General features: G+C 43.7%; 1 protein-coding gene across 1 annotated transcript in view; it reads left to right on the top strand.

Annotated features, from left to right (window-relative positions):
* The first annotated feature begins 13974 nt into the window (after positions 1–13974).
* Positions 13975–26561, top strand: part of LOC112069314 (spermatid perinuclear RNA-binding protein-like) — a 228774-nt gene continuing 216187 nt past the window's right edge. Inside the window, exon 1 of the mRNA XM_024136621.2 lies at positions 13975–14141. The gene's annotated coding sequence lies outside the window, so the exon portion shown is untranslated. The remainder of the gene's footprint in view (positions 14142–26561) is intronic.

Here is a 26561-nt window from a genome sequence, read left to right on the forward strand (position 1 = left end):
ACCTGGCTTAGCATTCGCTATAATCAATCCGACAGACAGTAAATGGGATAGAAAATACACTGAGCCCCKATGAAGAAAATACGATCTTAATTGCTGTACACTATAAATCGTTGCAGTTCTTCCTGCTTCATTTCCTGTCTCAGCCTTGTACACTGTTTTGTGTTATTCAATGTCTTTCAGAATGATGTGGGTCTTTAGCATTCTGTTATCAGATAAAGCTTTTACTAGTGCCCTGGAGAAGCACATTCCCTTTCTTCTGAATATGGAATCTATCTCAAATACTTGTTTTTTTTAATACTATAATTAAAATGTAAATTAATCTAAATGCACTMATTTTTTTGCCCCACAATAGTCACTATTGTTTTCACACTGTAGGCCWGAACTAGAACACATGATAATGCAGACAGAATAATGTGTAGAATGTCTCTGCAGTGGAGTCACCATGAAAAATCTGTGCAACATCTTTGTGGTCAAATACAATTTTATGTTTGGCAGTAATAATCATGCTTTTCACTGGGGAACGACTGTATCCTGGGTGTGCTTAGAATAGAACAGTACAACTCTATGAGAGACGGAATAAGGAAGGCCAGATGAGATACAGTATGACAGGGTTTATTGTGCACAACTGTAACCTTCAAAGCTAGACGGAGTGATTCAGAGCGAAGATGGATTCGGACACGGATAATAAGACTGCTTTCACCTTGATAATGTGAGAGCATTATTTGATACTCTGCCCTTCGTTTCGAATGTGTGTCTTTTTTCAATCCATTTGCCATCTGCTACAAACCGATCACAACTTGGACTGGTGCATGGATATTGCACAAGCCTACATATTCTCCTTTTTATATATTGTTGACACTCTATAGGCACTGTATGCCAATCATATAGCATATCTGTCTTTATCAACAAAACAAACACAATACAACACATATTTGTATTTTACATAGGCTACAGTATTAAAACATTTATCATCACATCATCATCATGACCACCATCAACATTATCACCTCCATTATCATCCATCGACCACCCGATGTGCTAGGTGGCGGGAATGGGGACGATGGAACCTCGGGAGTGTGTGGCGAGCCACCACCATTCATCACCGTGAGCGCGTATTGCACCTCACCACAATCTTCGTGATCCCACCATCAGTGGTCTGTCGTGCCCACCACCAGTCACATCTTCATCACCACCATCACATCTTCATCACACCATCACCTTCACCGTCATCCACCACATCATCACATCATCATACCATCACCACCATGCACATCTTTCACCACTTCATCCACCATCACTTCCTGCCACATCAACTTTTCATCACCACCATCACATCTCATTTCACCACCATTCAACTCACACACAATCTTCATCCATCCATGCATCTTTACCACCATCAACCGTCATAATATCACCTTATCATCACCAACCATCACATACCTCCATCACCACCACCATATCAAGACCATCATCATCACTACCATCCCACCATAACACTTCATCATCATCATATCACCACCGTCAATCCATCCCATACATCATCACCACCATCATTCATTCATCACCACCACCATCATCACTAGCACAAACCATCATCATCACATCACCACCATCCACCACCACCAATCACACCTTCCATCACCACTACCATCACCACCATCATCACACACCTTCATCACCATCATCACCACCCAGCACACCATCATCACACCTTCATCACCATCATCACCACCATCACCACAACACCATCACCACCATCATTATCACCACCACATCACTATCACCACCATCATTACCACCACCCATCACTATACACACCACATACCACACTCCCACTCCCATTCAATCGCCATCATCTTTTGTCACACATCATATTGTGTGTAAGTGTACTATTCTCGTGCTGTTAATATGGAGGAGGGGGGTTATAACAGGAGATGTGATCACAGCATGGGAGGGCTTTACTTAGGGCTTTGTGTTCTTTTTCACCACAACGGACCCCCCCCCCCTGCCTCCCCCCGCTGATGCATCTTGTCTCTGGGATAATTACAGCGTTCTCACACACCTCTACAGTGCAGCGTAACACACTGTCATCTACCACAGAACATCTTACAGCAGGCGGTGCTTCATCACACACCTCTACAGTGCAGCGTAACACACTGTTATCTACCACAGAACATCTACAGCAGGCGGTGCTCTCATCACACACCACCTCTACAGTGCAGCGCTAACACACTGTATCTACCACAGAACATCTACAGCAGCGTGCTTCATCACACACCTCTACAGTGCAGCGTAACACACTTTATCTACCACAGAAATCTACAGCAGGCGGTGCTTCATCACACACCTCTACAGTGCAGGCGTAACACACTGTCATCTACCACAGAACATCTACAGCAGGCGGTGCTTCATCACACACCTCTACAGTGCTCAGCGTAACACACTGTTATCTACCACAGAATCTACAGCAGGCGGTGCTTCATCACACACCTCTACAGTGCAGCGTAACACACTGTTATCTACCACAGAACATCTACAGAGGCGGTGCTTCATCACACACCTCTACAGTGCAGCGTAACACACTTATCTACCACAGAACATCTACTACAGCAGGCGGTGGCTTCATATCACACACCTCTTACAGTGCAGCGTAAAACACACTGTTATCTACCACAGAAATTACTACAGCAGGCGGTGCTTCATCACACACCTCTACAGTGCAGCGTAACACACTGTTATCTACCACAAACATCTACAGCAGGCGGTGCTTCATCTACACAACCTCTACAGTGCAGCGTAACACACTGTTATCTACCCACAGAACATCTACAGCAAGGCGGTGCTTCATCACACACCTCTACAGTGCAGCGTAACACACTGTTATCTTACCACAGAACATCACTACAGCAGGCGGTGTCTTCAATCACCACACACTCTACAGTGCAGCGTAACACACTGTTATCTACCACAAACATCTACAGCAGGCGGTGCTTCATCACACACCTTCTACAGTGGCAGCCGTAACACACTGTTAATCTACCAACAGAACAATCTACAGCCGGCGGTGCTCATCAACACACCTCTACAGTGCAGCGTAACACAGCTGTATTACCACAGAACAATCTACAGCAGGCGGTGCTTCATCACACACCTCTACTATGCAGCAGTAAACCACACTGTTATCTACCACAAGCAACAATCTACAGCCAGGCGGTGCTTCATCACACACACCTCTACAGTGCAGCGTAACACACATGATCTTACCACAGAACATACTACAGCAGGCGGTGCTTCATCACACACCTCTACAGTGCAGCGTAACACACTTATCTACCACAGAACATCTACAGCAAGGCGGTGCTCATCACACACCTTACAGTGCAGCGTAACACCCTTATCTACCACAGAAAATCTACAGCAGGCGTGCTTCATCACACACTCTAGTGCAGCGTAACACACTGTCATCTACCACAGAACATCTACAGCAGGCGGTGCTTCATCACACACCTCACAGTGCAGCGTAACACACTTATCTACCACAGAACATCTACAGCAGGCGGTGCTTCATCACACACCTCTACAGTGCAGCGTAACACACTTATCTACCACAGAAAATCTACAGCAGGCGGTGCTTCATCACACACCTCTACAGTGCAGCGTAACACACTGTCATCTACCACAAACATCTACAGCAGGCGGTGCTTCATCACACACCTCTACAGTGCAGCGTACACACTGTCATCTACCACAGAACATCTACAGCAGGCGGTGCTTCATCACCACACCTCTACAGTGCAGCATAACACACTTTTATCTACCACAGAACATCTACAGCCGGCGGTGCTTCATCCACACACCTCTACAGTGCAGCGTAACACACTGTTATCTACCACAGAACATCTCTACAGCAGGCGGTGCTTCATCACACACCCTCTACAGTGCAGCGTAACACACTGTTATCTACCAACAGAACATCTACAGCCGGCGGTGCTTCATCACACACCCTACAGTGCAGCGTAACACACTGTCATCTACCACAGAACATCTACAGCAGGCGGTGCTTCATCACACACCTCTACAGTGCAGCATAACACACTGTTATCTACCACAGAACATCTACAGCCGGCGGTGCTTCATCACACACCTCTACAGTGCAGCGTAACACACTGTTATCTACCACAGTACATCTACAGCCGGCGGTGCTTCATCCACACACCTCTACAGTGCAGCGTAACACACTGTCATCTACACAGAACATCTACAGCAGGCGGTGCTTCATCACACACCTCTACAGTGCAGCGTAACACAGTGTTATCTACCACAGAACATCTACAGCAGGCGGTGCTTCATCACACACCTCTACAGTGCAGCGTAACACACTGTTATCTACACAGAACTCTAACAGCAGGCGGTGCTTCATACACACTCTACAGTGCAGGCGTAACACACTGTTATCTACCACAGTACATCTACAGCAGGCGTGCTTCATCACACACCTCTACAGTTGCAGCGTAACACACTGTTATCTACCACAGTACATCTACAGCCGGCGGTGCTTCATCACACACCTCTACAGTGCAGCGTAACAACACTTATCTACCACAGAACATCTACAGCAGGGGTAAATTCCAGTGAAGTCACTCAATTTCAGGAAGATTCAAAAAAGGAAACGCTTTTGAAATAAATATCTTCTCCTTTTTAGTTGATTGAGAAATTGATCAAAATGGATGCCGTTTTCTGTTTATTTCCTGAATTGACTTACTTAAATTCGAATTGACCCCAACCCTGATCTACAGGCATTTCATCTATAGACAAATACCACAGTCTATCCAGGCTGCTTCTGAAATGGCATCCTATTCCCTATAGTGTAGTACTTTTGACCAGATCCCATAGGCTAGTAGTAAAGTGGTGCAATATAGGGAATAGGGTGCCATTCCGGACGTACTCTAGGTAACCTCTYACATCCTCATCAGCCTGTGACACAGACCTGTTGGGTCAAATACGTATTGAAAATATGAAATATTTTGAGGTGCGCTTGATTTAGCTTGCCTGGTTTGAGAAGGTTACACGTCTGGGAATATTTTATTGGTTCCATTGTGCCTGACAAGCTACTGTATATCAAGCGCACCACATGTGTTTCAAATATTTGAAATACGTATTCGACCTCGGTCTGCTTTAAATACATACCGTGTCTTAGTCGCTCATCTAACTACAGTACCACCAGAAACCGTGTACTGGAGACCTTTCAAACAGCATCTATTAAGCATTTATTTCGTTTTTCATATGGTCATAGTTTATATACTGTACATCCATTTGGGCTATGTCCTCTTCTGTGAGCTGTCGGACAGACAATGTTCCCTGTAGTATTTTTCTGAATTTATATATCATACTAGTGAGGTCACCTTTCTGATGTTCCTGTACTACTCAGGGCAACTTCTTTTTTTGTACATCACATCACATCCTGGTTTCCCAGAATTCCCACTCTCTGCAATTGACATGTTCCAGGCATTTGTTTTCCTCTATTCTCCTGCACTTTCTAGTGTGTTGCTTTGAAGTGATGGAGAGTAGAGGGGYATAGACAGTCTCTAGAGAGTCTCTAGGGAGATATAGGGGGTAGAGAAGGAGATGTGGAAGATGAAAGGACCAAAGGTTTCAGAGAAAAAGGGGAGGGGGGGGGCGATAGAAGAGAGGGCTGGGGTAGTGCTTGCTTCAGTCTCGCATCCCATCCTCTGCCGAGGGTAACCAATGGGGTTCAAGGTCATATCAACGCTCCAATCAAACGTCTCCAATCCATGCCTCTCTGGTTTAACCGGTCTGTCCTGAACTAGCATTCTGAGATCAAAAGATAACACACAGACTATCTCTCTCTCTATCAATCTTTCTTTCTCTCTCTCGCTCCCCATCTCTCCCTCTCTTTTTCAATTCAATTTCAATTTAAGGGCTTTATTAGCATGGGAAACATATGTTAACATTGCCAAAGCAAGTGAAGTAGATAATAAACAAAAGTGAAATAAACAATAAAAATTAACAGTAAACATGAACAAAAGTTCCAAAATAATAAAGACATTTCAAATGTCATATTATGTGCAAATAGTTAAAGTACAAAAGGGAAAATAAATAAACATAAATAATGGTTGTATTTACAGTGGTGTTTGTTCTTCACTGGTTGCCCTTTTCTTGTAGCAACAGGTCACAAATCTTGCTGCTGTGATGGCACACTGGTATTTCACCCAAAAGATATGGAAGTTTATCAAAATTGGGTTTGTTTTTTCGAATTCTTTGTGTGTCTGTGTAATCTGAGGGAAATATGTGTCTCTAATATGCTCATACATTGGGCAGGAGGTTAGGAAGTGCAGSTCAGTTTCCACCTMATTTTTGGGCAGTGTACACAGCCTGTCTTCTCTTGAGAGGYTAGCAAGCCTATGCTGACTGAGTCTGTACATAGCCAAAACTTTCCTTAAGTTTAGGTCTGTCACAGTGGTCAGGTATTCTGCCACTGTGTACTCTCTGTTTAGGGCCAAATAGCATTCTAGTTTACTCAGTTGTTTTGTTAATTCTTTCCAATGCTGTCCAAGTAATATCTTTTCTCATGATTTGGTTGGGTCTAATTGTGTTGCTGTCCTGGGGCTCTGGGGTGTTTGTGTTTGTGAACAGAGCCCAGGACCTGCTTGTTTAGGAGACTCTTCTCCAGGTTCATCTCTCTGTAGGTGATGGCTTTGTTATGGAAGGTTTGGGAATCGCTTCCTTTTAGGTGGTTGTAGAATTGAATGACTCTTTTCTGGATTTATAATTAGCGGGTATGGCTCTTGCATCCATTATTTTGTGTTTTACGGAGAGGATATTTTTGCAGAATTCTGCATGCAGAGTCACACAATTTTGTGTTTGTCCCATTTTGTGAATTCTTGATTGGTGAGTGTATTCCAAACAACCATAAAGGGCAATGGGTTCTATAACTGATTTCAAGTATTTTTAGCCAGATCCTAATCGGTATGTTGAATTTTATGTTCCTTTTTTGGATAGAAGCCCTTCTTGCCTTGTCTCTCAGATCGTTCACAGCTTTGGAGAGTTACCTGTGGCGCTGATGTTTAGGCCGAGGTATGTATAGTTTTGTGTGTGCTCAGGGCAACGGTGTCTGATGGAATTTTGTATTTGTGTCTCTGGCAACTGGACCGTGTGGAACACCATTATTTTTGTCTTACTGAGATTTATTGTCAGGGCCCAGGTCTGACAGAATCTGTGCAGAAGATCTATGTGTCTGCTGTAGGCCCTCCTTGATTGGGAGAGAAGCACCAGATCATCAGGTAAACAGTAGACATTTGACTTCAGATTCTAGTAAATCAAATCAAATCAAATGTATTTATATAGCCCTTTGTACATCAGCTGAAATCTCAAAGTGCTGTACAGAAACCCAGCCTAAAACCCAAAAGCAAGCAATGCAGGTGTAGAAGACGGTGGCTAGGAAAACTCCCTAGAAAGCCAAACCTAGGAAGAAACCTAGAGAGGAACCAGGCTATGAGGGGTTCCTCTTCCTGGCTGTGCCGGGTGGAGATTATAACAGAACATGGCCAAGATGTTCAAATGTTCATAAATGACCAGCAGATGGTCAAATAATAATAATCACAGTAGTTGTCGGGTGCAGCAAGTCAGCACCTCAGAGTAAATGTCAGTTGGCTTTTCATAGCCGATCTTCAGAGTATCTCTACCGCTCCTGCGGTCTCTAGAGAGTTGAAAACAGCAGGTCTGGACAGGTAGCACGTCCGGTGAACAGGTCAGGGTTCCATAGCCGCAGGCAGAACAGTTGAAACTGGAGCAGTAGGGTGAGGCCGGCTCTCTCTCGTACCACATTCAGCGTTACCACAAACAGTAGTACTCTTCTCTTTTTGTTTTTGGCTGGACTTTCAAAGTAGGCTGATATGTACTTGGAGAGTCTGTCAAACCAGTCTATTTGGTAGAACCCATTTGGCACCTGGGGGAACCATTCATCAAAAGCGATTCTAGGATTATAGTAACACACACAGACACCACCCTCAGCGGGGAGGTCACATCCGGAAGCATCTTGTTTCCAGGGGAAATGGAAACACACACATAGTGTATATATATATATATAAAATTTTTTTTGTCAGGACAGAAAGAAAGAAACTCCTGCACATTAGGGGCACACACACACACACACACACACACACACACACACACACACACACCCCACACACACACACACACACACACACACACACACACACAGCTATGTCTTATTACACCACTTGTAAGGACTTTTTGGGACTAACAATTGATTCCCATTTAAAATCTTATTCACCCTAAAACTAACCCTAACTCTTAACCCTAACTCTTAACCCTAACTCTTAACCCTAACCCTAACTCCTAACTTTAACCTAAACCTAACCCTAAGCCTAAAATAGCCTTTTTACAAGTGAAGTCCAACTTCTCTGAATTTGAGTTACTATTCTTTTGGACTTTTGGTACCACAGTATAGTACACGTGTCCACACACACACTCCTTTAGGCGTGTAGTAACTGTCATAAGTAACTCCAATAAAAAACATTAAAACATGAGGTACTGATTTCACTGCTTTACATAATCATGATCTTACTCTGTTTCCTCTTACTGTAGGGGATCTGGAGATAGTGGTACAATCATGATCTTTACTCTGTTTCCTCTTACTGTAGGGGATCTGGGAGATAGTGGTACAATCATGATCTTTACTCTGTTCTCTCTTAGGGATCTGGAGATATGTACAATCATGATGTTACTCTGGTTCCTACTAGGATCTGGAGATAGTGGTAATACCAGGCATAATATGGTTTCACTCTTTCAGATCAGAGCAGGCCTGTGTGGTCTGTATTAGACTGCTTAGTGGAGGTTGACTGACAATGTCAAGTCTTAGCATTCGATGCTACTGTACTGTGGTGGTGATGGACATGTCTTGTGGACTCATAATGGGATAGATGTCAAGACCAATGACATCTCTGTGTGTGACATGCTGTTGAAAAGACTAGGGCGATGGTGTGGTTGATGTGTGTCAGTAGACAGAGGGCATCATAGCGTCAGAAGACTAAACCCGACACCGAGAAAGTGAGCTACACACACATAATTGTGTGTCTGTGTGTGTCCGTGCGTGTATGTGAGACTGAGTGTGAGGATGTGACAGAGTGCTCCCACCTTACTGTCGCTCATTACTGGTGACAAGATGTTCACTAGTCAGGTTTACTCAAGCAGACAGAGCACACTGTAGGAGAGGGACAGGTGTGACTGTGTGTGGTGCTGGCAACCTGGACCACTGAACACACGACAACCTGAGAGGGCAGGCAGGACAGGAGAGGAATGGAGAGGAATGAGGAATGAGAGACAGGAGAGGAATGGAGAGGAGAGGACAGGAAGGAATGGAGAGGAGAAGGAGAGGAGGAGAGGCAGAGGACAAGGAGAGGACAGGAGAGACAAGGAGAGGAGAGAGAGAGGACAGGAGAGGACAGGAGCAGGAAGCGAGGAATGGAAGGACAGGAGAGAATGGAGAGGACAGGACAGGAGAGGACAGGTCAGATTATTTTTTTAGACTGAATAATTCAGGAAGAGTGTCTGGCCTTTATTCTCATCTTTCTGTACTTTCTGAAGACTTCCAGTTCCTCTCTTTCTATCTCAGAGAGAGACAGAGACAGACAGACAGATGTGAGAGAGACAGAGTGTAGAGAGAGACAGAGTGGTGAGAGAGACAGAGTGTGAGAGAAGACAGAGTGTGAGAGAGACAGAGATGTGAGAGAGACAGAGTGTGAGAGAGACAGAGTGTGAGAGAGACAGAGTGAGAGAGACAGAGTGTGAGAGCAGTGAGTGTGAGAGATCAGTGGTGTGAGAGACGAAGTGTGTGTGAGAGAGACAGTGTGTGTGTGTGTGTGAGAGACAGTGTGAGTCAGTGAGTGTGAGAAGGGAGACCGAGAGTGTGAGTCAGTGAGTGTGAGAGGAGACCGAGAGTGAGGTCAGTGAGAGGGGAGACACAGCGAGAGAGGGGGGGAAGAGACGAGCAGGAGAGAGGGGGAGAGAGACGGAGAGAGGGGGGAGAGAGACGGAGAGAGGGGGAGAGAGGGAGAGAGACGGAGAGGAGGAGAGGAGAGAGAGAGAAGAGCAGAGAGGAGAAGCGGGAGAGCGAGAGAGCCGGAGAGAGAGACCGGAGGGAGAGGCGGAAGAGAGCGGGGAGAGCGAGAGAGGGGGAGAGCGAGAGAGGGGGAACGAGAGAGGGGGAGAGAGTGAGAGACAGAGAGTGAGAAAGGCCAGAGAGAAAGAGAGAATGGAGAGAGACAACGAGAGAAGGGGAGAGAAAGAGAGACAGACAGAGAGAGGAGAACAGAGAGGGGGGAGAGGGAGACAAAAGGGGGAGAGAGAACATAGAGAGGAGGGAGGACAAGACATAAGAAGGGTAAGACAGAGACAGAGACAAAGAGTATCGTGGAGCTAATTGTAATGTACAAAATCATCAAAATGCCTGTGATAAGTGGTCGGTATGTACGATGTCGAGAAGAGCATTGGGTCAGGCTCCTCTTCCTGTCAGAGTGGGATGGGGAACTAWTGCGGATATATTTACATTGCATACGTTAACATTAGGGCTGCCAGAGTTAATCAGTTAACGCGAGTAAAATTGTGACATTTTAGTGCACACATTTTTTTATTGTCTGAAAGCATTCAAAATACATCATCTATACCTGATTTTACTAACTGTTACTTTGGACAAAATCAACACATCAATATTTTTGTTCTRCTTTTTGTATAAAAACAATTAAATTACAGCTCAATTTGAGCAAATTCTGAATTTGTGATTAATTGTGATTAGTCACAGCAAATGCTGTGATGAACTTGAAGAAACGTTTTAATTGTTTGACAGCCCTTGTTATTAACATACRTCCAGGTGACATACATACAGTATACTGTATATAACACATCCTATCACATGTTATAAAAACTGGACAAAAAATACTTAAATAAACATAAGCTGACTGACAAACATGCTTAGGCATACAAACGAAATGTACATAAATGTTAATACTGTATGTGTCATGTAAACATACAGAAATGGGGAGCAGAAAAAGCCATGGTTTCAAGATACCTAAATGTTATATCTGTCTCAGTAAGAACACATGTCATTTTCATTCACAGCTGTTGCCTCTTTATGCGACGTTATTTCCTTTCTTAAACGAAAGGTTTAGCTGATTGTTGATAACTGCCAGACCTTCCTCAATGTGCTTCTCATTCCGACCAAATCTGAGGAGGAAAAGGGTCTGTTTCTGCCAAAAACTACACGTCTCTATGTATCACAAACTGTAGCATAAATAACACAAAAAATGAAATAGATTTACAGTAGTGAATAGACAGTGACAGCAGTATTCTTCACTGAGACCTGGTTCTCTGAGATCAGCATCTGCAGCCCACATGCAATCTAAAATTATACTTCCAGCAGCCGACAGTACAGCAGCCATTGACTGTAGCTCCGCTGTGGTCTCTATGGCTGCGGTCTCTATGGCTGCGGTCTCTATGGCTGCGGTCTCTATGGCTGCGGTCTCTATGGCTGCGGTCTCTATGGCTGCGTCCTCTATGGCTGCGTCCTCTATGGCTGCGTCCTCTATGGCACCTTATTCCCTATATAATGCACAACCTATGGTCCCTGGTCAGAAGTAGTGTACTGCGTAGGGTTGGGTGCTTTTTGGGAAACACACATCCTATGTGACCAGGAGGTGGACAGAGGAGCAGGAGAGTGGTGAGGAGTGTTACTGGCGTCTGGTGCTTTTAATAGACTAACCGACCAACCTACGTGTCAACCACAGCGTGGGCTAGGAACCACAGGTACTGCAGATGGCAAATGAAAAGGTACCGAATAAAATTACAATTTACAAACAAATGTTAACACACTGTGGTCACAAGTAGTGGGTTAATATGTATTAGAGGATAATATAAGGGCAGTTATTGAGTGTAAAATGTGACAGACTGTTCTAGACCAGTATATATGCCTCTGTGTGAAGTATGATTTTGTTCTAGACCAGTATATATGCCTCTGTGTGAAGTCTGATTTTGTAAAAGAGAAAGGGGAAAGGGTATGCATGCAAATTATGTTTTTGTAAAAGAGAAAGTACATGAATGCAAAGTATTTTTTTGTAAAAAATGTGTGAGTGCACTCGTCTGTGTGTTTGTGTGAGTGTGCTCGTCTGTGTTTGTAGGCCTGTGTGTTGTGTTTGCACTTGTCCGTGTGTGTAGGCCTGTGTGTGTGTGTGTGTGTGTGTGTAGCCTACTGTGTAATAAAAGTGCAATTATTGCGTGTCAAATGTTTTTGTAAAAGAGAAAGGACACAGTGTGCACTGTGCCTGTGTGTAGACTACTGTGTGTATATCTTAGGTATGCTGTTCCACAGGAGAGACCAGACCAGACAGACCAGAGTGCTGTGCTGCATGCCTGAAGTGGGGCCTGAAGAGTCACACCCAGCTGTAAAACGGTTCCTGTAACTACTCCTGCAACTGTAGTATTTGTCAACACTCAAATGTTCCTCAGAAGCCTGTTTAAAGAGCCTTTCTGTTTTCCTCCTGTCTATTCTGTGGGGGGGGGGAGTAATTTTTATGGGTTGTTTATTTAATTATATAGAGATTGTATAGTGTAATATCTGATGTAATGTGAACCTTGAAAAGTGGTGCTTGTGTGGGAGCATAATAGGTTTCCTTGTASATAAAAACGTTGCTGTAGCATCCCTTTTGTCCTGGCCTCACAGCAGGCTTCTCTGTCATAGTGTCGCAGTAATATACATGGATAGTGAGACATTTTTTTTTATAGCGTCCCAAACGATTCGCCCCCTTCACCATGCTTCCTCCTTCACCAGGCAATGCACTAAAGTCAAGTTACATACTACTTACTCACTATACAGTGGGCTCAGCTGGTAACGGTATTATGACCGAGTTTGCTGTTTCCATCCGTCAATCGTCCTGCTAGGCTGAACAGGTGCGGAGAGGAAGGGGGGCAATGGCAGTTTCAGCGAATCCTGGTCCTCCAATTAGGAAAAGCACACATTACCACGTGAACAAAGCCGTTGTCTGAGTGATATGGGGACAGGCAGCTCGAGGACCAGGGGAACGCACATTTAACTGGAAGTAGGCTAAAGGTACCGGGCGGGGACTGAAACCAAGCTATTACGGTAATTGATTTATCATCACACATTTGTGCTGCCGTTATGTGGATGCGGTCGGAATGGTCAGCGGTTGGTTGTTGCCGCTGTGATTTTTGTTAGGCTACAAGCGGGCATAGTGAATTCTGATCCAAAGAACGAACATCGCTAGCACAGGCATTGTAGGCTATTAGGCAACGGTACCGTGGGACTTGCTATGCTCCTCAATCAAGCGTCATAAACTATTGATAGATAACACAGCCTCGTAATCCCACCTCTGAGCCCTCTCCGAACCATTGAATTCAAGTATGCTAATTGAACTTTATCCTATCATTTAATTTGACGCCCCTGCTATTGTGAGAATAGTCTATTTGTTGGTGCAGCTAGGCAGGCTGCTATAACCTACTTGAATTATTTATTAGACTGTGTGGCTGGAAGAAATCAATGMTCAATTTGAATGGAGACACAAATAGCCTGGAAATGAGACATATCTTGCACAAAATAAACTTTTTATTTATCCAAAAAGAATGTTCCCATACAAACGCCACAGAGCAGTAATTGAAGTCCCCGTAATAAGTTTGTGTCTTAATCAATATCCTGTGTGTAAATGTGAATAGTGCAGCTCTTACTACACATTTACCAAGTAAATGCATAGACATGTTATTTATAGTAGTTTATATGGCTGTGATATATTTCAGCTTGATGTTTTGCTCTCCGTGCACCATGCCACTGTCTACCCATCCTGTCAGTATACCCAATGCTGCCGCTTTCTCAGCGCTCATAATAAACTGATCCTGTCCACGCCTGCGCAGTTACCATTCATCTTTGAATTCCGTGCAAGAAAGAAACTAGCAGGCGGTTCGTGCTGGTGTCAAACGTGCGAGCTCTTTCGCTGAACGTCGGCACTTGGTTTTTGGTCCTACCAGCGAGTGTCAGAACTGTGCCTGTTATCAACCAACGTATGTTTGGATATCTTTYCCCACTTCAGTAACACACCGTAAGTAGTCAGCATATATTTTTACATCGAACCCTTTTTGTTCGGGGATAAAGTAGTCACACAGCTTGCGGGCGAGAAACAAATGTGGGCTCCGGTCTGTAGCAAGCTCGCTCGATCTCTCGACGGAGTGGCATGCAGGGTCACCGGGACCTGTGTGTCGGTGTAGCTGTTGTAGCTAGCTAACTTTGTAACAACTGTGTAACTAATTGTTCTAGACAACTAAGGAAAATATACTGTTTTGTGAATTGGTACATTGTTGCTAATTTAATCAACTCTAATGGTAAATGTAAATAACGAACAAATCACTTTTTTGACTATCAAGCAAACTAGCCAAAAGCAAATGATATACTCACTCGCTATACGTCGATGTTTTCACCACCTGTGCTGTTGGACGTGTRTTTCTATAGGACTGACTAATCCATTTGTCACCTTTTTGACACTAGTAACTATTCMTATACATGTGAATATTTGTTTGCTCAGAAAAGCAGCCATCAATAGACGGTGTTATAACATCGTATGTGTTGTTCATCACCTACTGGAGCAGGTGTCGGAACTTCCGCAGTGAATAGGCTATTAAGAGGAGTGTTTAGGCTAGTAGCTAGTACTATTATGGCTAAATCGTATCAACACTAAACAGTCACCATTTGCTTCATAATATATAGCAATTTTAAATGAATCGTTATCAAAATTAGTACTAGAAATTGTTTAAATGAATGCATTGTGTTTGTGGCGTGTCTTGGAAATGTATTTGGAAATGGTTGTAGATTTTACTTCTGGTTTTGCTGTTTTGACTGCTCTGCGATCTGCGCTCTTTCTCATGTCTGTAAGCAATACTCGAGTAAACAAATCGAGGTCTAAAGTAAACAAACCAGTATGTTGCTTTATTGTCATGGTTTCACAGTTTCATTGCCATGTTCTCTGTGAAACTCTCCAACATGAGTGTCTGGGAACAAAGAGAAAAACACTGGGGCTTATTTCCTCATTGAGGTTTGTGTCCCTCTCATCTCTTCCTCATATGTGTGTGTGTGTGTGTGTGTGTGTGTGTGTGTGTGCAAGCAAGCAAGTGTGAGTTTAGCGTAATGCTCCGCATATGGCTCGAAATTGCTCTTTTTGCTGGCAGAAATAGCAAATAGTTTGTGGGCATAGATGTGTGGTGCCAAAATGTTTTGTTTATTGAATATGATTAGAATTTGTTATGTAAAGGTACAGAATGACAGATTAGAAATATTGGGCAATATGCTTACATGTAGCTTCTTCCAACCTACCTGCTTTTTCAAGTGTCACAAATKAGCATGTTTTGGTGCTGGAGTGGACTCCAATGTATGGCCATCTGAATAGAGCGAGAGAGGGTGTGTTCCCATGGGGTAAAGGTTAAAGTTCAGAGCTTTGTCACTTTAGAAAGACCCTCTGTCACATTTACTGCCACTCTGATGACTCCATGGCCTTTTTGTTTTCTCCTATTGAGTGCCCAGTGGGAGATGTGTATGATGCTTAGTTCATATATTGCAGAGATGTCTGGTCAAGTGGTTGTCACTTGGGGAATGTTATGTTTACGAGAGAAAATTACAGTGACCAGCCACATAAAAATACCTTTTATCTTGAATGCAATCAAGTTTTAGTGTTATTTCTGTTGGTGAAGAGGAAGCTGTGGTCAGAAAAATGTGTGAATTCACTGCACAGTTAGAATGGAGAACACCCTGTTTTTCAGTTCACAATCACCACATAATGGAACTGTCCTCGTCTAAGGACTACTGTGGGCTTGATAAACATAATCCGAGAAAATGTCAAGTCTCACACAGAATATACAGTGTGTAACTGTTCACCCGTCCTATGAGCTCAATAAACGGACAGCAGTTGTCATCATTAAAAGGGGAATACAGCGGCGCTCCTCTCCTATACAGCACCATACAGTTTCAGTTGTCATTGCCGTGGATACAGAGAGGTGATTGGATGACTCTTGGTATTGGCTTATCTTCCATTAATAGAATTTACGTTGACCCTGGACTAGATGTTGGAGTCAATGTGATGTATGGGACACACACACACACACATTTAGACTTTAAAAGCAGTTTTTACTATGGAGAACTCAGCCTTGTGTTTGTTTGTAGGCATACTGTATGTGTTCTTTATGCAGGTTTACCTAATAGATGAAAAGGGATCATTTTCCTCAGTCACTCTTGATGTGACTGAGATCTATGTGGGTCTCTCTCTCTTTTCTCTTTCTCTCTCTCTCTCTCTCTCAATTAAATGTTCAATTTCATTTTAAGGGCTTTATTGTCTTGGGAAACATATGTTTACATTGCCAAAGCAAGTGAAATAGATAATAAACAAAGTGAAATAAACAATAAAAAATGTAACAGTAAACATTACACTTACAAACGTTCCAAAAGAATAAAGACATTTTAAATGTCAAATCATTTGCAAATAGTTAAAGTACAAAAGGGATAGTAAATAAACATAAATATGGTTTGTATTTACAATGGTGTTTGTTCTTCACTGGTTGCCCTTTTCTTGTGGCAACAGGTCACACATCTTGCTGCTGTGATGATACACTGTGGAATTTCACCCAGTAGATATGGGAGTTTATCAAAATTGGGTTTGTTTTTTAATTCTTTGTGTCTGTGTAATCTGAAGGAAATATGTCTCTAATTTGGTCATACATTGGGCAGGAGGTTAGGAAGTGCAGCTCAGTTTCCACCTCATTTTGTGGGCAGTGTGCACAGAGCCTGTCTTCTCTTGAGAGCCAGGTCTGTCTRCGGYGKCCTTTCTCAATTCTCTCTCTCCCTTCTGTCTCTCAATTCAATTCAAAGGGCTTTATTGGCATGGGACWTTTTTTACATTKCCAAAGCAAATGGAATAGACAATAAACAAAAGGGAAATAAACAATCAGTAAACATTACACTCACAAAAGTTTTAAAAGAATATAGACATTTCAAATGTTATATTATTGGCYATRTACAGTGTGCAAATAGTTGAAGTTTAAATGGGAAAATARATAAACAGATACATATAGGTGTAGGATATGCACGATATATCGGTGAACATATTGGAATCGGACAATATTAGCTAAAAATGCCAACATTGGTATCGGCCGATGTTTAGTTTAACGCCGATGTTAAAAACCGATGTSAAAGCTAACGTGCATACCTATATAACGTAGGTACATGACGTAGTAACGCCACKTMAAATGTTGCGCTACACGTGCAACACAGYATTCCTSACCWAGCCCACAATGTCTGCTGTGTGGAKCGAGCAGTCAACAAGTCGAGCAGKCATTTGAAAGAGTAAGACAATTTCAGCGAGACAACTCAAAGGCGAAATCCATTAACACCAAGATAATGGAATTCATAGCCCTTGACAATCAACCGTTCTCTGTCGTGGGTGATGTTGGCTTTCGCCGACTGGTCGAACACCGGTGCACACTACCAAGTGTGCTATTTTTCAGATGTTGCCCTACCGGAGTTACACAGAAATAGCGTCACTGCTATTAGCTTCAYGACTATGGAACGACTATGGGTCGTTCCATGTCCATAAAGATACAGTAGCACTGTCAAAGCTGTGCATAAAATTCTGCAAACAAGCAAACCATGGACACGAACGATGTGTTTACAATACCGCGTAGGTAATAAAGCATCACTTGTTCGATCGCAACTTCTGGGGTAGCTAGCTTTAGCTTAGTATCTAGCTAGCACCAATACAACCAGCCTGAAAACAATGACCAGTAGAAACTGCAGTCATTTTCATTATTCTTAGCAATGATTTAGGAATCCTTGTGAGTAAGTATTAGCTAGATAGACACTTGTTGTTCTCCTATTGAAATTGAACTTTGGTTCAAGAAAATAAATAGGTGCCTAACCCTGTTGCCCAAAGCTAATGTTATAAGCAGCCAGCTAGCTTCATCTGGCTACTGAGGCTCGACCGGAGAGGGTTATGTGTTGTGACGCTAGCCACAATAAGAATTAGGCACAATAGTGGAATTTGCGGTTTTCCTTCAAAATAAAAGTATGTMATTGACAGTGATGCAAATTAATACAAATAGTRGAATTATTCCATACTTTTATTTTGAAGGCTAACTGCAAAGTCCACAATTGTGGCTAATCCTTATTGTGGCTAGCTTCACATAGATGGGTCCGACCACCATTAATAAAATAAGAACTGTCTTATAAATTAGGGTTATTTTAGATGACAGCTAGCTATAGTATACAGACCGCTGCGTCCATGTGTGTGTGTGTTAACTATTTAACTGTACTAGAATGCTTAAAAGACGGCTAAAATGTTAAATATCGSTTATCRGTATCAGGTTTTTTGGCAAGGAAAATATYGGATATCGGTATCGGCCAAAAATGTCATCAGTGCATCACTAATGTTGTATTTACAATGTTGTCTGTGCTCCACTTGCTGCCCTTTTCTCATGACAACGGCYCACACATTTTGCTGCTGTGCTTGCAGATCTGTGGCAATTATCTCTAATGTGGTCATACATTGGACATACTTCACTATCTCTCTCGCATCGCTCTCTCTTTCTCTCCCTTCTCCTTCTCCCTACTCTCTCACCCATCTCTCTCTCTCTCGCCTACCCTCACTCCTTCTCGCTCTCTCCCTTCTTTTTCTCTCCCTTCTCCTTCTCCCTACTCTCTCCTCTCTCTCTCCTCTCCTCTCTCTCTCTCTCTTCTCTCTCTCTCTTCTCTCTCTCTCTCTCTCTCTCTCTCTCTCTCTCTCTCTCTCTCTCTCTCTTCTCTCTCTCTCTCTCTCTCTCTCTCTCTCTCTCTCTCTCTCTCTCTCTCTCTCTCTCTCTCTCTCTCTCTCTCTCTCTCTCTCTCTCTCTCTCTCTCTCTCTCCTCTCTCTCTCTCTCTCTCTCTCTCTCCTCTTTCTCTCTCTTTCTCTCTCTCTCTCTTTCTCTCTCTCTTCTCTCTCTCTCTTCTCTCTCTTTCTCTCTCTCTCTCTTTCTCTCTCTCTCTCTCCTCTCCTACCCTCACTCTCTTCTCGCTCTCTCCCTTCTCTCTTTCTTTTCTCTCCCTTCTCTTCTTTCTTTTTCTCTCCCTTCTCTCTCTTTTCTCTCCCTTCTCCTTCTTCTTTTTCTCTCCCTTCTCCTTCTCTCTACTCTCTCACCCATCTCTCTCACTCTCTCCCTCTCTCTCCCTCTCCTCTCTCTGCCATACTCTCTCTGCATCTCTCTCTGCATCTCTCTGCATTTCTCTCTCTCTCTCTCTTCTCTCTCTCTTCTCTCTCTCTCTCTCTCTCTCTCTCTCTCTTCTTCCTCTCCTTTCTCTCTCACTCCCTCTCTTCTCTCCCTACTATCTCTCTCCCTACAATTTCTCTCTCTGCATATCTTTTCTCTCTCTCTCTCTCTCTCTCTCTCTCTCTCTCTCTCTCCTCTCTCTCTCTCTCTCTCTCTCTCTTGCTATCTCTCTCCTTTCTCCCTCTCTCCCCCCCCCCTCTTCTCTTTCTCCCTTTCCTTCTCTCTCTGCATCTCTCACGTCTTGCTCCGTGTCTTCACCTTCCTACTGATTGGAGCTATTCCTGCATTCCATGCAGAGGTGATAGGAAATCTGAACGGCGGTAGTGAATATGAGCTTTTTTCCCCTCTGTCAGTCTCCAGGCCAGGGCAGTTAAGGTCTGTGTGCTTCTTCTTTCTCTCCTGAGGTTGGTCAGCCAGAAAACTGTCTGAAACTGAAAAAGCATCGCAGGCATTGTTCTTCTGGCCAGTCGCGGAAGATCAGACGTTATATTGTTTGTTGTGTTTTTTTTGCATGACACAATTTTTTTTCTTTCTCTTGTGGTATGGATTCAGTCAGATGGGAGAAGGGTGGAGAATAGTGTGTGTTGTGTGTCTTGTTTGTGAGGTTAAGAGAGATAGCATCACCGAGTCAGCAGGTTTAGCCAGGCTGGCCCTTTTATTGCTAAGAGCAGGGAGATTCTAAACAGCTCTTTTAAGAGCGAAGGCCAGGTCAGTATCCTCCCGGCTTGTGGTGTGTCAGGGTTTGGCGCCAGACATTTGACCAGCAGCATTTTTAAATTACAGGACATTGTGAGAAATTTACCGGACCCCGCTTAACCGGTAATTTGCCGGCTTTTGTCCCCCCCCCCCCCCAAAAGAAGCCAATAAGTAAAAAGAAAGAACAAAAAAAATCCTATTGTGACATAATGCATTTTAGCCTTGTCTCTGATGGAAATATCAGTCGATGTAAATGTATTTGACTGGTTTATGGCTTATTGGTCTATAGGTTCATTTGCATAATTCAGTGTTCCGAGTTCCCATCAAACGACACACAGGCTTCAATCAGCAGTCACACACCACTTTGCAAATGAACTTTACTGCCTTGTGCGCGTTTGCTGCGCCTTATAATTGACGACATCATAGTTTAGCTATTGCTTTTTAACGTTTTTTTTCTCTTACCACCGCACATGCGAGCTGGTTCATATAACAGATGAAAAATATCAGTTCGAAATTAGAAAGATGGGAGATATAAAGATGCCAACAACTAGCATGGGTTGCTAATATACTAGGATTGCTCAAACAACTTAGCATGGGGTTGCTAATATGACTAGGATTGTCAAACAACTAGCATGGGTTGCTAATATGACTAGGATTGTTAACCAACTAGGCATGGGGTTGCTTAAATTATGACAGGATTGTCAACAACTAGCATGCGGTTGCTAGATCATGACTAGGATTGTTCAACAACTAGCATGGGTTGCTAATATGACTAGGATTTCAACAACTAGCAATGGGTTGCTAATATGGACTAGGATTGTCAACATCACTTAGCAATGGCTGCTTACTCGAAGGGTGATGGACTAGGTGAGTCTCAACAACTAGTCATGGGGTGCTAATATGACTAGGGATTTATCAAACAACTTAGCATGGGTTTGCTAATCTTGACATTCATTTTGTCAACAACTAGCATGGGTTGCTAATATGACTAGCGATTGTCAACCAAACTAGCATGGGTTGCCAATATGACCTAGGATTGTCAACAACTAGCATAGGTGTTGCTAATATGACTAGGATTGTCAACAACTAGCATGGCTGTTGCTTTTAATATGACTAGGATTGTCAACAACTAGCAGGCGTTCTAATATGACTAGGATTGTCAACAACTAGGCATGGGTTGCTAATCAATACTAGGATTATCAACAACTTAGCATGGGTTGCTAATTTGACTAGGCATTGTTCAACAACTAGCATGGTTGCTAATCATGACTAGGATTGTTAACAACAAATAGCGGATGGGTTTGCTAATTATGCACTAAGCATTGTGCAACAAACTAGCATGGGTTGCTAATTATGACTAGGCCTCGTCAACAACATATGCAGCCCGTTGCATAATATGACCTCCTAGGAATTGTCAACAACAGCAGCGTTGCCTCCAATACATGACTACGGATTATCATTCAACTAGCATGAGCGCGTTGCTAATATGCACTAGATTATCATCAACTTGCCCATCGCAGTGCTAACTATGACAGAGGGCCATTTGTCATACAACTAAGCACTGGTTGCTATTGATACTAGGATTGTCAACAACTGATAGCTATGGGTTGCTAATAGACTAGGATTGTTCCAAACAAGCTCAGCATAGGCGTTTGCCTAATAATGACTAGCGGAGTTAATTCATCCAACTAAGCATGGGTTGCTTAATTATGACTAGCGATATGTATAACAGACTGAGGAGCTATGCTAGGGATGTCGCTACTGTATTGTTGCTATATACTAGGACATTGCCAATCAAACTAGCATGGGGTTGCTAATATTATGACTTATGGGATTGTTCAACGAACATAAAGCACATGGGTTTGCTAATATGACTAGGATTGTCAACAACTAGCCATGGGTTGCTAATATGACTAGGATTGTCAACAACTAGCATGGGTTGCTAATAGACTAGATTGTAGAACTAATGCGTGAATGATTGGTTTCAACAACTTAGGCATGGGTGCTAATTTTGACTAGGATTGTTAACAACTACAGCATGCGTTGCTAATATGAACTAGGATGTTAAACGAACTAGCATGGGTTGCTAAATCATGGACTGAGGATTGTCAAACAACTAAGCCATGCGATTGCTCAATCATGGACTAGGATTATCCAACAACTAGCTAGTGTGTTGCTAATTTGCGAACTAGTCATTGTTAACAACGTAGACTATGGTTGCTAATAATGATTAGGTGTTATACAGACCATAGCAGGTGGCTTGCTATTAATATGACTAGGATTAGTTAACAACCTTGAGGCATGGGTCTCTCCCACTTTGACTAGGATCATACTCCAACCAACTTACGCCATGGTTGCTAATTGGACTAGGATTTGATTTAAACACACTAGCTAGGGTTGCTTAATTTGACTAGGGACATATAGTCCATCTGGGAAGCAGATGGGAAGCAGACCTTACCCAGGGGGCAATCAACACAAACATCTATAACCAATTTACCAAACACCAATAGATATACCGGTATTCCAATTGACCGGCTGCAAAACAGTTTGTATTTTGAAATGGGAATACTATTTTTTCTTCGAACGGACTAATCTTATTCGGCTTTTCCATCAAAAGTCAGCAATTACTGGGTAAAGGAAACCCTGGTGTGTGTTTGTGCGCACGTCCCTGAAGAATCTCCCGCACAGCACCAACGGGAATTCTGCTTTCTGCACATTTCCATATTCTRTTTATTGGACAGTTGGTAGCCAGCAGGGTCTGGGCCAATTCTAGGGTATTTTACTAAACCTCCAGTGCTCCAGCTAACTGGATTTAGAGAAATATTCAATTCAAATGTGCTGTTGGGATCTGCGTAAATCAATAAAACCCCTTTACATGAATAGGTAGGTAAGGACGTGGTAACAGACATCAGCTGATAGCCTTCACCTATCGCTGTAGCACTAACACACGTTTGCATACTGTGTGTGTKTGTGTGTGTKTTTTGCYCATSCATGTCTGTGTGTGTGTGAGGCCAGTGGAAACAAAGCTTCTGTTCTGTGTTGCTGTAATTGGGTTGTATAATAGTGGAAGAAGATGACAGTAGTGAGCAGAGCCACGCAGTAAGGCAGCGGAAACAGATAGTTGCCAGCAGTATACCACCCTGCTAGCAGTATACCACCCTGCATCTCACTGCTGCCTTGCCTCTGAAGCTAAGCAGGGTTGGTCCTGGATGGGAGACCAGATGCTGCTGAAAGTGATGTTGGAGGGCCAGTAAGAGGCACTCTTTCCTTTGGTCTAAAAATGTTTTCCCAATTCCCCAGGGCAGTGAATGGGGACATTGCCCTGGGTAGGGTGCTGTCTTCCAGATGTGATGTTAAACGGGTGTCCTGACTCTCTGTGGTCACTAAATGATCCCATGGCACTTATCTTAAGAGTAGGGGTGTTAACCCCGGTGTCCTGGCTACATTCCCAATCTGACCCTCATACCATCACGGTCACCTAATCATCCCCAGCTTCCAATTGGCTCATTCATTTCATAGATCATTCCACACCTGGCCATACAATTGCTTAAATGGATAGAAAATTGTGAACCGCCAAGACTCTTCCTTAAGAGCTGGCTCGCAACGGATACATACTGAGCAATCAAGGGGAGAAGTGCGCCATTGGTCAAGGAGGGACCAAGAACCCCAGTATGGTCACTATGACAGAAGTCACCAGAGATTCCTTCTGTGGATGGAACGATACCTTCCAGAAGACAACACATCGCTGCATTAACATCTCTCCACTCAATTCAGGGCCTTTATTGGGTAGAGTGACCCAGACGGAAGCCACTTCTCAAGTAAAAAGGCACATGACAAGCCTGCTTGGAGTTTGCCAAAAAGGCACCGTACCAATGAACTCTGATGATGGGAGAAAATAAAGATTCTCTGGCCTCTGATGAAACCATAAGATTGAAACATCTTTGCCCTGAATGGCCGGTAAGCGTCACAAAACGTCGTGGAAGTGTAGAACGTGAGGGCCCTCCGGCCTCACCTCCGCCTCAGCCCACCTCTCCCACCCCTCCAGCGCCCCCTCGCTTCACTTTGTTCCCCACCCCCCGGCACGGCCGCGGGCTCCGGTCGCCGCTGGCCGCACTGGCGCCGCCCACACCAATCCTCACTTCTCTTTCTCTACCTCCGCGTCACCCACCGACAGCCGCCCACCGTCTCTGCCACCACACACGCACACCGGCGCCCCTGCCACCGCTCGCGCGCGGCGCAGCCCTTTCTCCATAACTCTACCTCCCCGACTCCTCCCGCTCTCCGCAACCTTCCGCCACGCCTCTCTCTCGCAAAAGCTCATCCCGTCACGCCGCACTTGCCACTCCCCCGCCACGTGCGCCAGCTGCTCGACGCTCAAGCTACCCTACCCTAACCCATCGGCTGCCCGTGCTCACCCCTCACTCACAACAGCTCTCCCTCACACCACCACCGTGTACTTCATCGACTATCACACCACACATACCTCCTACCCTCTCACTACGCTCCCTACCCCTTTCCCAACAAATTAACTGGTGATCTGGTATACTCATTCCACCTGGCCCAATGCAGACCATCCTCTACGGTGAAGCATGGTGGTAGGCCAGCATCCGATGATAGTGGGGATCCGTTTTTCAGCAGCAGGGACGTGGGAGACTAGTCAGGATCGAGGAGGGAAAGATGAACGGAGCAAAGTACATAGAGAACCTTGATGAAAACCTGCCTCCAGTGTTGCTCAGGACTTCAGACTGGGGCGAAGGTTCACCTTCCACAGACTAGGACAACGACCCTTAAGCACAACAGCCAAGAACACGCAGGAGTGTCTTCAGGAAAGTCTCTGAATGCCCTTGAATGACCCAGCCAGAGGCCGACTTGAACCCGATCAAACGTCTCTGGGAGACCTGAAAATAGCTGCTGCAGCAACACTCCCTATCCAACCTGACAGAGCTTGAGAGGATCTGCAAGAGAAGAAGTGGGACGAAACTTGTCCAAATACAGGTGTACCAAGCTTGTGTAGCCTCAATACCCAATGAAGACTCAATGCTGTAATCGTCCGCCAAAAGGTGCTTCAACAACGTACTTAGTAACGGGTCTGAATACTTATGTAAAATGTAATATTATCATTTTTTTTACTATATATAATTCAAAACCTGATTTTGCCCTTATCATAGGGGGTAGTTTCGTGTGTAGACTTGGATGAGGGGAAAACAACGATTTAATCAATTTATAGAATAAGACGCTAGTAATCTTATCAAGACAATTGTGAAAAAAGGTCTGAATACGTTTACCTTCCGAAATGCACTGCAGGTGTTTATACATGGGCCCATGCCTCGAGATCTCTAGAAACTAGACCATCATAGTCAAATGGTAAATCCGGAAACCCCTCAAATTACTATGATAATCGTTACTCTACCAACCCAAAGGTTGCCGAGTTCGAATTCTCATCGTGGACCAACTTTAGCTCTATTAGCAACTTTGTCAACTACTTAAACTTTTTGATCCATTTTGCATCTACTTAGCATGTTAACTACTCGGACTTTACTAATAAATGAACAAAAAAAATGCAACAGTAAAGTGTTGGTCCCATGTTTCATGAGCTGAAATAAAAGATCCCAGTAATTTTGCCATACGCACAAAAAGCTTATTTTATTATCAATTTGGTGCAGAAATTGGTTACTCATCGCGAGTCTATCTCTAATACTGCACTAAAAATTAAGTCACTCGGTGACTTTTGCTAAACCTTTTATTTTATTTTCTTTCCATTCAAGGATAAAATTTTAATTGGTCCACGTTTAGTAAGCTTCTACAGAGAACAGATAGCAGTGTTTACTTTTGTTCTCCCTTTATCCTCCAGTGTGTGTGTGTTGTTGGTGTGTGTGTGTGGGTGTGTTGTGTGTGTTGTTGTTGTGTGTTGGTTTGGCTGTGTGTGTGTGTGTTTTGTGAGTGTGTGGGTGTGTGTGGGCTGTTGCCTGTGTGTGTGTGTGAGTGTGTTGTGTGATGTGGTGTGATGTGGTTTGTGTGTGTTGTGTGTAGGTGGTGCGGTATGGCGACGGCAAGTACGCCTGTGTGTGTGTGTGTGTGGTGGGGGCGTATTGCACGCATGTACCGTGGTGTGTGTGTTACGCGTCACCAATGGTTTATCTACTCCCTCTACTCTTCCGGTACAGGATGTCTTACATGGCCAATTCCTTATCCATGGCCTCACTCTGCCTGGTTATAGCTCTATGTATTTCCTGACTGCTGTAGCACATTCTGCTGTTCTGTGTTCCGCAAATAGAACAACTCATATCCGCTAAACATAGTTGCACTACTTTTTTGCCCAGGTCCAATGTTCAAAAGTAGTGCACTATATCGGGGGAACCATTTGGGAAAAGCACTTTGTCCTATATTATTTTTTTTGTTTTATTTAACCAGGTACGGTTGACTGAGAACACATCTCATTTACAAGCAACGACCCTGGGAAAGTTTACAGAGGAGAGGAGGGGGT

This window comes from Salvelinus sp. IW2-2015, unplaced genomic scaffold (assembly GCF_002910315.2).
Source record: "Salvelinus sp. IW2-2015 unplaced genomic scaffold, ASM291031v2 Un_scaffold976, whole genome shotgun sequence".
Classification (NCBI taxonomy): domain Eukaryota; kingdom Metazoa; phylum Chordata; class Actinopteri; order Salmoniformes; family Salmonidae; genus Salvelinus; species Salvelinus sp. IW2-2015.